At 44.8% G+C, this 16,242-nt stretch overlaps 1 protein-coding gene across 1 annotated transcript in view; it reads left to right on the forward strand.

Annotated features, from left to right (window-relative positions):
* AMER3 (APC membrane recruitment protein 3) overlaps positions 1–11,133 on the forward strand; it is a 41,211-nt gene extending 30,078 nt beyond the window's left edge. Inside the window, exon 3 of the mRNA XM_059854969.1 lies at positions 5,987–11,133. The gene's annotated coding sequence lies outside the window, so the exon portion shown is untranslated. The remainder of the gene's footprint in view (positions 1–5,986) is intronic.
* The last annotated feature ends 5,109 nt before the right edge of the window (positions 11,134–16,242 follow it).

A 16,242-nucleotide genomic window follows, 5' to 3' on the forward strand; every position in this document is an offset into this window, starting at 1 on the left:
ATCAATGAGCCAGATGCAATTGGAACACTGCTAACTGCCTGTAAATGATGCATTTTTTAAAAAACTGAACCATTTGAGAGACTGTATTGCATTCATTACCATTTCAATCAACAGCAGCACAATGCAGCACTGACGAGATTTAAATGACTATCCAATATAAATAATCTGAAAGGCTCTCAATAGCTGGGGCAGAGATTATTTACAGATTATTTCATCATAGGCTTCCTATTTGGCTAAGATTTTGCACATGTGGACTTGTCCCATGCTTCAGCCTTAGCTGGGTAGGCAGCTCTTTCAGTGAGAGAGATAAGAAAATAAATAAAGTTGAGGAAGGCGTAATGGAGGCATGGAAAATTGATTTTCAGACTGTGACCTTGACTCAGAGGTTGAACGTGAGCTGTGAAGCAGACAATGAGGACAGGAACAAGCTGCAGACAGCAGAACAGCAAACTTTGCTTGGAACTAGAGATTACAGACAAATTCTGACGGCCTGTGCCTGCCCCCATAATCAAGTGCAGTAAGTATGTGATGATATTTTAACATGCAGGGATCATATTAATGAAACCACAACAGAGCTCACACACTGTTTCTCTCAGAGATAGCTTCAGAAGGCTTGAATAACATCAGAATGACTTGATGTTATTCAAGCCACTTGAGATGAAGGAAAAAAGGAGAAATTTCTCTACAATACATTAGTTATTTTATCACATTGTGATGATTTCATTTGTTCACATGCTCATAAAATATTTAATCAAACTAATTTTCTGCTCTGAAATTTTTTATGATGGGTCTGAAGTAATACAAAGTTTTACAGAAAGAATGTCATCATGAAGGAAAAGAACACTGTTTTCTGACAAACCACATGTGATGTAGTTAAGAAAAGCAGGGAAAAGTGGCTGGAGTGGTTTAAAATTTGCAGTTTGTCACCGAGTTATGGGGTCAGACACAAACTGTTCAGAACTAGAGAACAACCAAGGACCACGTTACTATTACAGGGCTGTTTCTCCAGCAAGAAGCAGTCAAAGAGGCTCTGGCTTTATTTTCTTTCTGTGCCTTTTCTATTGTGTACTCAGGGAAAGAAGGAACTAGCAAGTGAGGCTAGGTCCACACTCAGAATGTGCTGTCAGCACAGGATCATGTATTATAATATTATGCAGTAAATTATGCTGGCACAGCATTTCAATGCACATACAGCTTATAACAGCAAAAAAAACTTTTTACAGTATAACATCTTGATTACCTGGGAGTGACAAGTTGGTTTTTATGCAAAAGTGACTTCTGGCAACATAACTATTTGTCAGGTCACACCCCAGGTGCTGATCTGTGCATTACTTTGCCAGCACAAAATCTGTAGAACAGTCCTGGCCTCTGAGCCATGGGGAACCTCTACCCTACCTAGAAAACACTGCTTGGGCTTCCTAAGACCTCTGGAGTGGCATAAAGAGGTTGGAAGAGAACAGGGAACATGAACTAAATTTTTTCTGAAGCTCATTCTGACACAACTGAGAATTTGATTTCCACAAGCAAACAAAACTGCACAGTGTGCAGAGATACAATATTACAGCATTAAGGTTCTCTGTCCCTTATACAGAGATCCTCTGAGCTCACAGAGCACAAGCACAGCTGCAATATTTCTGAGTGGTCAGTCTTCAACAGGATTGAAATCCAATCCAGTAGTATTGGGAATTTCCTACAAAATAGAAATTTTTTCTGAATAAATATTTCTGAATAGAAGTAACAGTACTTATTTTTGTTAGTGTGCAGTAGTATGCTCAAGGTGCCATTCTGAAATGGTACATGCCTGAAACTTAAGTGACTGGAAAATAAAACCCCTCAAATTTTAAAAAAATCCATCCAATTCATGATTACAGTTTTTAAAACAATACTTTTTTTATGGAAAGGGAGTTTTTGCATATCTCCACAGCACACCATTAAGATAGAAAATCTGCATGCTGATTATGATCAATTCTGTTCTACTGTAAAATCTTCTAGGTAGTGAGGCATTTTTTCTATTTTCCTGGAGGCATATCTTATTGTTCCAGTAAAACTGAGTTTTCACAAATAATATTTAAACTTTTGAAAGGCAGCATATTCCCCATCTGAAAATCATTCCATCATAAAATTCCCAGCTAACTGTTAATCTTCACAACCAGCCAGGGCAATTAGCTCTGCATGATAGCAGAGCTATTAAATAACCTTGGCATCAAGGTTACAGCAGTTCAATAACCAGGCTAGACAAAGAATGCTTCAGGGCATTCCCTCATGGTAGAAACAGCTCTTGCAAAGGGCCTGCCTCAGTTTCCCATTCCCCAACTAAGTTAATCAGCTTTTTTTTTTTGGGGTGGGGGGTGGCAGTGGTGGCAGGGCAGAGGTGGGAGGAATACAGATGAAGTCTGTATTCATCTCTTAACTGATATTATTATTAAGCTTCCAGTTCAGACTTCTTGACTTAGAATCAGCTTCTCCTGTTCCTCTTCAACTGCAATCAGCAGGTTTTCTCTAGCTTGGAGAGTCCATATTAGTCCAATCTTCCATCAGATAACACGTACAACTTCACTCATCCAATCACTCAATTCTCAGGCTGACCTAACAGGCATATCTTTGTCCCAGATGAGAGGAGAAATCTTACAATGCAAGATTCTCTATCCCAAGCCCTTAGGGGGAAAATGGCCCTACATTCCAGCTTGCTCCTGACACTAATAACTCCCAAGACACTCTTCTCTCTAGCAAAGGCTACATCAAATATTTTTTAAACAGATTTCCTTCGGCACATGAGCAATTCATCTCGCAAAACATCCCTTCTGGCCTTAAAGGCCCAGTGTTCAAAGTCTGCACAACAAGGCTTATAAATTAAAATGATAAAAGTCACACCAGAAAAAAAGAGAAAAAACATCAAGCATGATTGTAGGAGGAAGGAGCTGAGAGTTGGAACCTTACATCACACAGAGTTTTAATTTGCTGGTAGAGTGGAGATGTCGTGAAAACTTCATCATAAGAGGGGACCAGCTCAGGAACTGAGTCATTTAATAATGCCAGTAAGGACTGAGCTGATATTCACTCAAACTCTAGGGAATCTGCAGATGGAATGACTGTGCTGCTGCCTAGAAAATAGTAAAAAGTCAGGCATTCTGTGAGGGAACAGGTAGAGATGATGATATCGGAAGTTGCAGGCTGCAATTGCCAGACAGACAGGACCTGAAAATTCAGCCACCAGACCTTCCCACGGCCCTGCTGCAGCCCTCTCCTCTTCCCCCTGCTGCTGTTCTGCTGTGCCACCTCGTGCTCACCAGCTGACACTGCTGCCTGGGATGGGACACATGCACATCATTAAAGTCCTTCATGTTGGGCTTTGTGAGACCAGAGCAATGTGCCCGCTGACACAGCTGTAAACAGGACACTTGAACATGGAACCTACACTGTCAACATCCTTTCTGTACTCTTGTGAAGGCCAAGATGCTCACAGATAAACATCTGTTTTCAGACTTTCAGTGATTACAGGCACAATTTTGAGTTCATTGCAATTAAGATTGTTAGGTAAGACCTGCATGGTGGACATTTTTCACAATTGCTACCAGAGCCATTGCACTGTCTGCTGTCCTTGTTCCTCTGGGGTGCATAGCAGTATCGCCCAGGGCCCAGAGCAGGGATCACACGTTAAAAAATTCCCTGTCCTTTACCAAATTTGATGCTGACGTGCAGTATTTTGAATAACCACATGACTACCTCGTGTTTTTTACTTACCTCACTGTAAAATGGATGACACTTATTTATTTCACCAGAGTGACAGAACTTTGGCGTGGTTTTTCACAGCAGATGGGACTTTAGAGATCTGCAAACGACATTGCTTTAACAAACTGGCAGAAACACCTTTCTGATGACAGGGCACACACTGGGAGCTTTGCAGAGTACATTCAACAGAAGGAAGCACAGCAATCCAAACAGCTGAAGATCTTTGCATTTAGCAGCTTTTCATAACATTTGTCCAGACATAGTCATATTCTTTGATTTTTTCAGGAACTGCTGGCATTCAGGTTACATAGGGACTTTCAGGTGCCAAACCCCTTACTTTAGGCAAGCATCCTGAATGACTTGAGCACGGTGAAGAAACTCTTCCTCTTAGCAAAAAATTGTAGAAGTTGTACAACTTGGGAGTAGACCTGACAAACTCCTCACTGCACTCGACCTGGCCTCATCCATCCTGTCATGGGAAGCCCGATCACAAAATACATCTATTATATAAAAATGCAGCAGCCCGAGGCTGCTCCAGCAGAGAGAGCCACGGAGAGGGGACGTGCTCGGGGGATGGAGCCGGAGCTCAGCCGCGAGGGGTCAGTGCTCCACCAGCAGTGCTGCGCTTGGGCTCCGCAGGGAAAATCCGCTCAGCGCTGGGGGCGGACACGCTCCCACCGCGCAGTGCGAGAGGGGGAAACTGCTTCGTCGGTGCCTACTAACCCGTGGAAAAACAGCCTCCAGATCAAGGAAAACAAACTGTAGCAAGCTTATGAGTATCACAAATTCCTGTGCTGGCCTGCCAAATACCGCTGCAGTATTTGTGTTTGGGATTCTCAGAGGATTAGGCCTCCTCCTTGCTTGGGAAGCGTGCCTGGCTGCGCAGAGCAGGCAGGAATGCAGCTATTCCCAGCACTGCGACACGGGCACAAACCGGGGACTCATTTCTGCTACTGCCCAGGGACACTGGCAAGCTGACTGTGGGCAGGAGACCATAAGCATCAGTTTCTGAGTAAGAATAACCCCTTGAGTGTTGAAGGAGTATAAAGATGTCTTGTATTTATATTTCCAGTTACATGAAATATATAGTAATGGGATGATAACTGTTTTTTACTTAAGTGAGCTACCTCTCAGCACATGTTAAAATTTTTTCTGGTTTCTGGGGTGACTTTTATCAGTTGAATTTCTAACCCTATTTTACATGTTTCAGAGCTTTCACTGAGAATTGAGTAAGAGTGATCTCCCACTGACACAGAGATGGCTTTGGTGACCAAGTTCCCCCTGTACATCAGGCAGGCTGCCCAGTCACAGTTCTGGAGCCTGCTCCTCACAATGGGCAGAGGTTGCAGCTGGCACAAGGGAATCAAGAGTGCAGCAAGAGCCATACTCTGAATTGCATCCATAAGAGCCTCTTGGTCCCAATACACCAGAGAGGTCTGCCTCAGCTGATCTGATAATATTTTTCAGGAGTTCCTTAGGCAGGTGCTTAACAAGAACCATCCAGGGGAGTAGTAGTCATATTTTTCCCTCTACTGCCTCATTCAACCGGGACTTCTTTACATTAGTGCCTTCCAACCCATGAAGTGAATAATTTAGATGAGCTCAAGAAAAGGACTCTGCCTGCAAGAGGACACAAATGACACAGAAACAGATTGATCCGTCCTAATGTATTTGTTCTGTTTTCTGACAGCAGCAGAGACAGACATGTCATGGTAAAGGAACAGGACAACAACAAAGAAGGGGAAAACTGAGAGGTCTGGGCTGGGAAGGGGGCAATGGGAAAGCTGCAGTTGGTAGGAGAATATGAATGCAAACCAGAACTGATTGTAGCTTTCCACTTTTGGTTCTTTAAGTGAGGTTCCTCTGCAAAAAGACTGGGAAACCATTGCACTGCATCACTGGAAAAAATCATGAAAAACTGTAACCACATTTTTAGAAATAGTGAGGGCTTTGGGGATTGCTTTACTTATCTCATGAAAATTCAGAAGCCTAATGACAAAACTCCTGCTAAAGAAACACTTACAGGAAGCTGCAGATGGCATATGGCACACAGCTGACAAGTTACTCTAGACTAGTTTGCCTAAACAACAGGAAATTCTTATGTCATAGCTAATCTGACCCTGGTTGCAGCTACCCTGGTGGTAGCTGGTTACATTTCTGGTTTTAGTTGTTTTCCTTCATTCGCTCATTAATATATTTTAAATAAAAACCTGAAACAAATATGCAAACATTTAAGATGTTTTTGCTTATATTGCAGGTGCAACACTGAAGAATCTGTTTGTAGATATGGATGTACCCCCAACACAGCATAGCATGGCAGTTCCGTGGCACTATACCAAGACCAAAATCACAAGGATTTCCCTCTGGAGATCTCATCAGAAGTGTTGCAGCAGAAAATCATGCCAGTCTGTTAGAATGACAGGCACAGTTAGGAGTTCTGGACAACCACACGCCCCTGAAGCCATAGCTGCAGATGGCTGGTAACTAATACCCTTTTTTAAAAACAAAACCAAACCCAAGTTCAGTAGGATTTTGAAAAAAATTCATGCCATGATGAGGTTTAAGAAAAAAATGATTGCATATTTCTGTCATATCGTGCCACACAACAATTGAAAATATCGCTGTATTTTTTAAGTACAGGTATGTGCAGATTAAGCTTTCATTTGGGAAGCTGTTGTGAAGAGGTAAAATAATTTTCTGTTGTACTAATTTTTCTTTAATTTTAGAGAAAAGCTTTATATATTTTATGGCAACCAAGCCACAAGGTTCTAGACTGCAGATTACACTGGTATGGCAAGATACTGCCTAGGAAGAGGTATTTTTTAAACAAACAATAATGTCAGGAAGTGGAATATAGTATGCCCCATATTGTCCAAAACCATGTGTTTATCATAGCAGAAATTGTGAGTAAAAGAACAAGTTGTGTGTGAAAATCACCATCAAAAAGATAAATTGATTCCATTTTAAATAAACAAAACCATGTTTTTAATATCCATAGTAACAGCTGCACTTAACCTTACATGAAGTCTTCCTTCTCTAATTGAAAAGCTGTTCTCAAAGTACTTGATAAGATATGCTGTTAACCCAGTTTTCATTTTTTTTGGTGGCATTCTTGGAGGTAGTTTAACAGTCACTTTCATACCTCAGTTCGAACCTGGTCTTGCCTGTCTTATATTTTGAGAATAAATTGAAAAAAACCCCTATGCTTTGTAGATGAAACCTATGATGATTAAATGGTCCCCCGTGGCCATGGTGTGTTTATAGAAATCTTTACAACCTCCTCGTCAGTATCCTGCTGTGGGCAGTATTTAGGGACAGTATCTTTGCCCTGAGATTTGTTGTCATGGGGAAAAGTGGAAGAAGGCCATGAGGCTGGGAACTGCAGCAAGGGAAAACTACCTTAGATTAGATGCCTGAATTTTGATGTCAAAAGTTAATTTCTGCCTTTGATCATTAATAATGTAAAGAATATATAACCACAGTATTTAAGAGATGTCTGCATTTTGTAGAATCTGGGTTTTAAAACCCCTGATATAGCAGGACTATGAAGCTATAAAGTGAAATCACATCCCCTAGCTATGGAGCTTTCTCAGTATTATTTGACACTTACGAAGAGGTGAGCTTCCCCCTCCAACACTCCAAGTCTGCCAGCACAAATCAACTTTGAGACTGCACTCATTTTACAACAAGTATCTCCTGAAAATATAGATTGTAAGGGTTTTTCATGGCACACAACAGTATTTCTGAAAACTGCTTTGAAGTTGTCATTTAACCTACAAAAGCCTGAAGCGCCAAGGAGTTGTCATACAGGCATTTTCCCCTAAAATACTAAGTGACACATTAGAATTGAGCTAACCAAATAATAATAAACATAGGGCTTAATATTCCAGCAACAGACAGTCTGTACAAAAACTAGCTGTTCCTCACACAAGTGATCCCTTTCCTTTTGCAATTACCACAGTAGCCTCCTTCAGCTCACCAGAATCTCTTGTAATGAAGAGCCCAGAAGCTCAAGGACCAGAGGCAGAATTTCTCCTCCTTCCTGCACACTGCATGTCTCTTCCCTGGATTTCAGGTTGAGTAACCAACTTCATGGAGGAAAACAAAGGCAACAGAAAGAAAAAAGTCATCTTTCTCCCACAAAGCCAAGGAGAGAGTATTTCAGAGGAGACTATTATTTTTCCTACCCTGTGGGTACAGAGCAACAAGTGATTTGTCTAACTTTATTTCCCTCCAGGTGTCTAGGTCCAGCATTGACATAAACAGCCTGTCCAGGTCCCTCTGGATGGCATCCCTTCCCTCCAGCATGTTGACTGTTCCTCATACCTTGGTGTCACTGGCAAACTTGCTGAGATGTGCTTGGTCCCACTGTCCATGTTAAACAGGGCCAGTCCCAAAGCCAACCCTGGAGGAATGTCACTTGTTACTCTCCAACTGGACATCAAGCTGTTGACCACCACACTTTTAGTGCGACCATCCAGCTACTTCCTTACCCACTGAGTGGTCCTTCTACTTTCCAATTAAAAGCCAAGGATGTCAAGTGGGACAGTGTCAAATGCTCTGCACAGGTTCATGGAGGTGTTACTTTCCCTCCCCTTGTCTACTAGTGCTGTAACACCACCAAATTTCACAGAATCACTGGGTTGGAAGAGACCTTCAAGATCATTGAGTCCAACCCAGCCCCAACACCTAAACTAAACCCTGGCACCCAGTGCCACATCCAGGCTTTGTTAAACACACCCAGGGATGGTGACTCCACCATCTCCCCGGGCAGACCATTCCAGAACTTTATCACTCTTCAGTGAAAAACTTTTTCCTAATATCCAACCTGTATTTCCCTTTGTCAGGCATGATTTGCCCTCAGTCAAGTCATGCTGGCTGTCCCAATCACTTCCAATGTTTGCCATGTGCCTTAGCACAGTTTCCACAATGATCTGTGCCATGACATTGCTGGGCACAGAGGCGAGATTGACTGCTCTGTAGTTCTCTGGGTTTCCCTTTTTTCCATTTTTAAGGATGGGTGTTATGTTTCCCCTTTTAGTCACTGGGAACTTCACTGGACTGCTGTGACTTCTCAAATATGATTGATAGTGGCTCATCCACTTCTTCCACTACTTCCCTTAGGACCTGCAAATGAATCTCGTCAGGTTCCATGGACCTTTGCACCTTCAGGTGGCTTAGATGTTCTTGTACCTGATCTCCTCCTACAGCTCACAGCTCTTCATTTTCCCAGTCCCTGCATTTGCTTTCTGTGACTCAGCTGGTGTGGCTGGAGCACTTGTTGGTGAAAACCAATGAAAAAAATCTGAGAAACTCAGCCTTCTCTGCATCCTGAATAACCAGGTTTAATGTTTCCTTCCAGGCAGGGCTCATCAGTTCCTTAATCTTTCTTTTGTCACTGACATACCTCTGAAGGCTATTCTCGGTGCCCTTGCTGTCTTTGACCAGGTTTAATTCTATCAGCTCTCCTCACCTAATCCCTGTCTGTTTGGACAGTGCTGGTGAGGACAATTCCTGTGTATTCCTACCAGACTTCCATCCTCACTGACTTATTTTTTGTGTTTGTTCAGGAGCTTCTTGTTCATCTGTGCAGGCTTCCTGGCCTTTTTACCTCATTTCCTCTTTTTTGGGATGCCTTTCTCCTGAGTTTGGAGGAGCTGATCCTTGAGTATCAACCAGCTTTCTTGGACCCAACTTCTCTCCAGGGCTTTACCTCATGGTATCCTACCAAGCAGATCCCTCCTTAAGAGGCCAAAATCTGCTCTCCAGAAGTCCAGGGTAGTGATCTTGCTGTGCAGCCTCCTCACACTTGCACCCTGACACTTTAAGGTCCTGGGTTCAATCCATGCTGCCAAAAAGAACAACTGTGGATCTGCATTACACACCATGGAAAAAATGCTTGTGGCTAGTCTGTTCTAGTTCTCCCTGTGGTGCTGCATGGCTGCTGATGCAATGTTGGGGAAAGCTCAAAAATCTTTGGGGCTTAATCAATCTCCATTTAAAGAACCAAGAGAAAATTTCACTCCTCGAGGTCATATTAAATAAGGTGTTTACTATGATTGTCTGTACATGAGTTTAAAGGAGAATCTTTAAATTAAACTTGTTATAATACCCAAGCAGCATCTCTTTAACAAATGAAGACAGGCTGGTGAAATTAATGAGAATTTTAAAGATTCACTGCATGTAAGTATTCAATTAGTCATGTGGTATGTAGCTGTGAGAGCAGCTTTCTTCAGCCTGCATTCAGCCTAACATACCATCATTCCTCTTTGGTGTTAGATGGATTTTTTTAACTTTTCAATGGATGCAACAGAAAATTAAGATAAAATATGAAAACTTTTGCAGATTTTTGTGGGTACAAAACTTCAAAGCAGCTTGTATGAAACTGTTCACCTACTTCCTGTCCTGTTTTTGCCAGACTGGAAGCGGTGACCAGTTGTGTCCAGACAAAGATCAGAATAATAATTAAAAGAACAATACCTTTATGCTGAAGACAACCTCCAAAAAGGAAAAAAGAAAGAGGAAAAAAAGGGGTTTCCCTCTCCCCTCATCTTATGGTTTATTAAAGTGTCAAAAAATTGTTCTGGCAAAATGATTTAAAATAAAATTGTATTCTTCTCAAGACATCAGTTCTTGACATTCCTTCTTTTAATACAGAATTCATTGGAATTCCCAGCACAAAGACCAAGTACCTGAGTACCCTTAACAAACCCACATGCACTGCTATGAGTGGAGAGAGCATTCACCCCTTTAAAAAACTGCAGTGCAAATAACCTCATACTAGTAAAAATGTCTGAAAAAAAATGTAGGAAGAAATACCAGACCCACATAAATTGTCAGGTAAGTGCTCTTCCAAAAGCAAAGTATTAAAACAGCAGTCAGGCATCCCAGTCAGATGTAAGAGATGGGAACTTAGGCACAAGCCGCAGAGCAATACTTTGCTTCACTCACAATATTCCATTGTTCTCAGTAAGTTGGAGCATTTGGAAATGCTGGCATTTTACAGCAGATGCACAGGACACACAATAAAGCTGCAGGTAAAATGAGGAATATTTAAGAGAGAACAAGGCTGAAAACAATATTCTGACGTCTACTTAAGGAAAAGTATAAAACTTCTTGATTGACAATGTATATGCATAGTACATATATATATATTATAATAATAAGTGTGTATACACACACTTAAAAAAAGGATTTGTGCAAACTCAAGTTCAAGAATAGGGAAGAAATCTCAAGCAGGTACCTTTTGAAAATCTGAGTAGCAGATTAAGAAAATTTCAGTACAAACATGGTTTATTATGTAACTAAGATACATGCATTTATATGCTGTTTAACCTATTTTGTTAACTATTTTTCATATATGTCATATCTAATGTACATATGCTTTATGTATTATATTTTAGTTACCATATTCTACATTACATATTAAAGGCACTTGGATTCAATGTTGTTTGGTCTCTAGTCAATATCACATTATTGTTTTATATGACATTATTGAATTACTCTTTCCAACTCTGCAAATTCTTTATTCAGAAAAAAAAGCCCTCCTACTGCTTATGAATAATTTATTTTCTTTAAATCCCCAGCCTATATCAAATGGATAAAGAGGCAAAATTCATTTCTCTAATTCTTTTCCTCTGTATAGGACTGCCTTATCAGTCAATCAGCACTGGAAGAATCAGAATATCAAGATCAAAATACTATAATCTTCTCCTGATAGTCTTATATTGAATATTTAAATTGATTCAGTCATAAGCATCTGTCACTCAATTACAAGGACTTTTAAAGTCCTTTTAACAATTTGCTTAATGTTAGCATAATTGTAACCCCGCATTAATGCTCTTAAGTAGAAAATTGCAGAAAGGGAAGGAAGGAGCCCAGTTTTTCCATAACGGAACACCAATATAATGAAAGCTGGCACAACCTGAAATGCAGCAGCAGTCATACAAGTGCAAGAAAGTACCAACCCGCATATTCCTATCAGGATCATTTAGAAGGTGCATCTGGAGTATTGAGGAAGGCCATGATAACGAAAATGGAAGGAACATGACTCAGTTGATGATGCAGTAAGAAGGAGCATCTTGTTTAACACACATGGAACAAAGAAAGGCATGTTGCTGTCATTGCAGAAATTGACAAAACACCATAAAACACACACCGTGTGCTAGTGATGTGCCAGATAACAACCCACGGTGCTCTTCGGTACCTTCTGGCCGAGCACGTGTTGGCACAAGGGGGGCTGGAGAGCTCACCTGAGGCTGCAGAACCCTGCTCTGCTCTGCGACATGCGTGACACCCACCCACGGAGCACTCACCCCATCACACACAAACAGCTTCAGCCTCTGCCACACAACTCCTACAAACAAACAGCCCGAGCTGGTTGCAGCTGAGCAGCTTGTGCCCCAGCTTCTATCACGGCACCTGGTAACGTGAAGCACACACCTGAACCTGTGTGCTTTGAACGCAGAAACTCGAGAGGCTCTGCCATGCTGTAGAGAGCAAGGCTCACCTCTGACCACTCACCTGTCCAGGGGAATGCTCCTCCAAGGCAGCCCCAGATCCTCGGGCCACCAATACCAGCCTTGAACCAAACTACCCAGAGCTGTTCCACCACGGGGATTTACCTGCTCGGCACCTGTGCCCCGCCCGACCCTCACGGCACCTGTGGCCTTCTGCCCCTCATGGCAGCTGTGTTCCCTGCCCCTCACAGCACCTGTGCCCGCCCGTCCCTCAAGGCACCTATGCTCCCCTGCCCGTCCCTCATGGCACCTGCTCCCCCTGCCCCTCACGGCACCTGTGTTCCCTGTCTCTCATGACACCTGTGCCTGCCTGCCTGTCCCTCACAGCACCTGTGCCCACCCGTCCCTCACGGCACCTGCGGCCTTCTGCCCCTCATGGCAGCTGTGTTCCCTGCCCCTCACAGCACCTGTGTTCCCTGTCTCTCATGACACCTGTGCCTGCCTGCCTGTCCCTCACAGCACCTGTGCCCGCCCGTCCCTCACGGCACATGTGGCCTTCTGCCCCTCATGGCAGCTGTGTTCCCTGCCCCTCACAGCACCTGTGCCCGCCCATCCCTCAAGGCACCTATGCTCCCCTACCCGTCCCTCATGGCACCTGCTCCCCCTGCCCTTCACGGCACCTGTGTTCCCTGTCTCTCATGACACCTGTGCCTGCCTGCCTGTCCCTCACAGCACCTGTGCCCGCCCGTCGCTCACGGCACCTGTGGCCTTCTGCCCCTCATGGCAGCTGTGTTCCCTGCCCCTCACAGCACCTGTGCCCCGCCCGACCCTCACGGCACCTGTGGCCTTCTGCCCCTCATGGCAGCTGTGTTCCCTGCCCCTCACAGCACCTGTGTTCCCTGTCTCTCATGACACCTGTGCCTGCCTGCCTGTCCCTCACAGCACCTGTGCCCGCCCGTCCCTCACGGCACCTGTGGCCTTCTGCCCCTCATGGCAGCTGTGGTTCCCTGCCCGTCCCTCCGTCCCTCACGGCACCTGCTCCCCCTGCCCCTCACAGTACCTGTGCTCCCTGCCCCTCATGGTACCTATGTTCCCTACCCCTCATGGCAACTGTTCTCCCCCTGCCCCTCATGGCAGCTGTGTTCCCTACCCCTCATGGCACCTGTTCCTGCCCGTCCCTCACGGCACCTGTGCTCCCCCTGCCCCTCATGGTACCTGTTCCTGCCTGCCCCTCATGGCAGTCCTCGGTGGGACGATGCTCACATCCACCTCACGTCATGAGGCCCCCAAATCACACACGAGGACTAAGCAGGAGGGATTGGTGCTCCTGGAGGATGGGCTGGGGAGGAGCCTGAGGGTGCCGAGCTTCTGCTCCCTCGAGAGCAGCAGGGCTCGCAGCTGCAGCCGAGTGGGGCCATCTCCCACCTCCCTCAGCGCTGTGGGGAGGCAGCTCTCTGCAGCATCGGGGGGGAGAGAACTCAGCTCTTCCATTGCTGGAAGATAGGAAGGCTCTGAAGAAGGATCTGGATGGGCTGGATGGATGGGCTGAAGTCAACAGCATGAGGTACAAGATGGCCAAGTGCCACACATTCCCACAACAGCCTCCTGCAGCACTACAGGCTGGGGACAGAGTGGCTGGAGAGTGGCCCAGAGGAAAAGGCCTTGGGGGTGCTGGTCAATAGTGGCTGAACATGAGCCCAGGTGTGCCCAGGTGACCAAGAAGGCCAAAGGCACCTGGCCTGTGTCAGCAATGGTGTGGCCAGCAAGACCAGGGCCGTGATGAGGCCACACCTGGTGTGCTGTGTGCCATTCTGGGCCCCTCAATTCGGGAAGGACATTGAGGGGCTGGAACCAGTCCAGAGAGGGGAATGGAGCTGGGGAAGGGGCTGGGGCACAAGTCCCGTGAGGAGCAGCTGAGGGAGCTGGGGGTGTTTAGCCTGGAGGAAAGGAGGCTCAGGGGGGACCTTATGGCTCTCTATGAGGTTGTGGCCAGGTAGGGGCCGGCCCTGCTCCCAGGGAACAAGGGGCAGGATGAGAGGACATCGCCTTAAGCTGTGCTGGAGGTTCAGGTTAAACACTAGGAAGAAATTCCTTACAGAAAGGGTTGTAATGGACTTCCCTGAGAGTTTGTGGAGTCTGCTCCTGAAGGTGTTTAAGGAAAGACTGGATGTGGCCATGGCTGAGTTGATAAGGTGGTGTTAGGCCGTAGGTTGGACTCAATGATCTCAGAGTTGGATTCAAAGATCTCAGAGGTCTTTTCCCACTTTATTAATTCTGTGATTCCCAGGACATCACTGGGGAGTGAGTTCACCCCAGAGCCCCTCTGGAAGGCTGCACAGGAACCCCTCAGGAGGGTGGTGGGGAATTACTCTAGAATGCCCCAAGAGAGCTGGGCTGGGATAAGGCTCTTGGGTGCCAGCAGCATGTGTTTTTCTGTGAAAACATGTGTTTTTCAGAGGTCCTGGGGATCTGCCAGCAAACTTCAGGGCCCTGCTCTGGCTGGGGCAGGAGGGCTGTGTGGGGTAGCTCAGGGTGGGAGAGGCTGGGAGACGTGAGCTAAAAGGGCATGAGGCCCTCGGGCAGAGGCCCAGCAGCGTGTGTGAAAGCGTGCTCACTTTCCCCCTCTCCCCCGGCACATACAGCAGTGATTTCAAAGCTATCTCAGTGCAGAAAACATGTATTTACTGCCACTCCTCCACACCAAATCCCAGGGCACTTGTAATAAGTTTGGAGTAAGGATGAATGCTTGAGCAGGTGGCCAGAGGTCTCCAAAGAAGAGTAATACTCGCCCAGGGTGTTTACATCCTGCTATGAACTAGAATAGTCTCTTTCATGCCAAACCACAAGCTGCTGGTTGAAACCTGAGCTGAACTTCCTTGATGATCAGAGGAGCCTGGCTAACTTTCAGCACAGCCAGTTTTCATTTTCACACCTCTCCAAACTTGCTGGGACAAGAACCAAATGTATAAGCACAGAGTGAACTCCTATTCCCGGGACATTGCTGACCCAATCTCAAGAGCATGTGTCAGAATATGCTAAAAAAGGTTGTTTTCTATGAAAAGTTTTTCCAGTTTGGCTTTTTGAGGCTTCTGTGGTTTCTGCTGTTCACATAAACTATGGTTTTGGTCATCTTCATTTAGGTAAACCATGGTTTTTCATCTGAGACAGCCTTGTATCTTTCATGGCACCCAGTTTTCTCCCGTAATTGAAAAGCAAATGTTGCTTCAATGCACACAAAGGCTGCACATTGCCCAGAACACTGTGTGGAGATCTGCTCCTCCGGGCTTTTCACCCACTGAAATTGCTGATGTATCTGCATGCACGCTGGCTACCAGGTCAATTCCAGTGGATTTTTGAATTCTCAGTGGATTTTGCACAGCCTGAGCTAAGTCTGGAGCTTTACTGCTCTGGGCATAGTTAACTAGCACCATCTTGGGTGCTTTTACATGTCACACCTTCAGTTCCATGCAGACAGATGTCTTCTCTTTATATCCCCGTGGAGGTTTCACTGGATGGCCATCCAGCAATGACTAACTCATGCAAGAAATAGCTCTAAATACTCCTGTGCATTTGTGAGTAAGTATAAAGTGCTACAGAGCTCAGAGTAGTGCTGGGAAGTAGTCCAGCCAGATGGAAACAGTCCATCAAATACCACAAGAAGCCCAGTTACTTACAGTGCATCTCTTCCCTGTGCAGATTAGGGAGGCTTTTCTGCCTTCTTAGATGCTGAATAAATGTAAGCATCTACTACTGCAGGATTGCCAGAAGTTCAAAATAATCACAAATATTATGTGTCCTTGACTTTTTGGGGAGGATTTCTCAGACAGTTGAAGAATTCTCCTTAGGTCTCCCCTGTAGTTCCTTTTAGGATTTCTGGTAGCCAAAATGCATTTTTTACTCAAAACTCCAGTGCCTTTAGCCCTACAAATAGCAACAAATCAAAATCTTTTAGCAAAAGGCAGTGAGAAAGGCAGGAAAATCAACAGCTTCCCCAAAGGTTAGCTGCATTCTGTTTCCTTAGGGCATGTAAAGCTTGGGTGATGAAAGGGGAGAG

The sequence above is a fragment of the Haemorhous mexicanus genome, chromosome 10 (assembly GCF_027477595.1).
Source record: "Haemorhous mexicanus isolate bHaeMex1 chromosome 10, bHaeMex1.pri, whole genome shotgun sequence".
Taxonomy (NCBI): Eukaryota; Metazoa; Chordata; class Aves; order Passeriformes; family Fringillidae; genus Haemorhous; species Haemorhous mexicanus.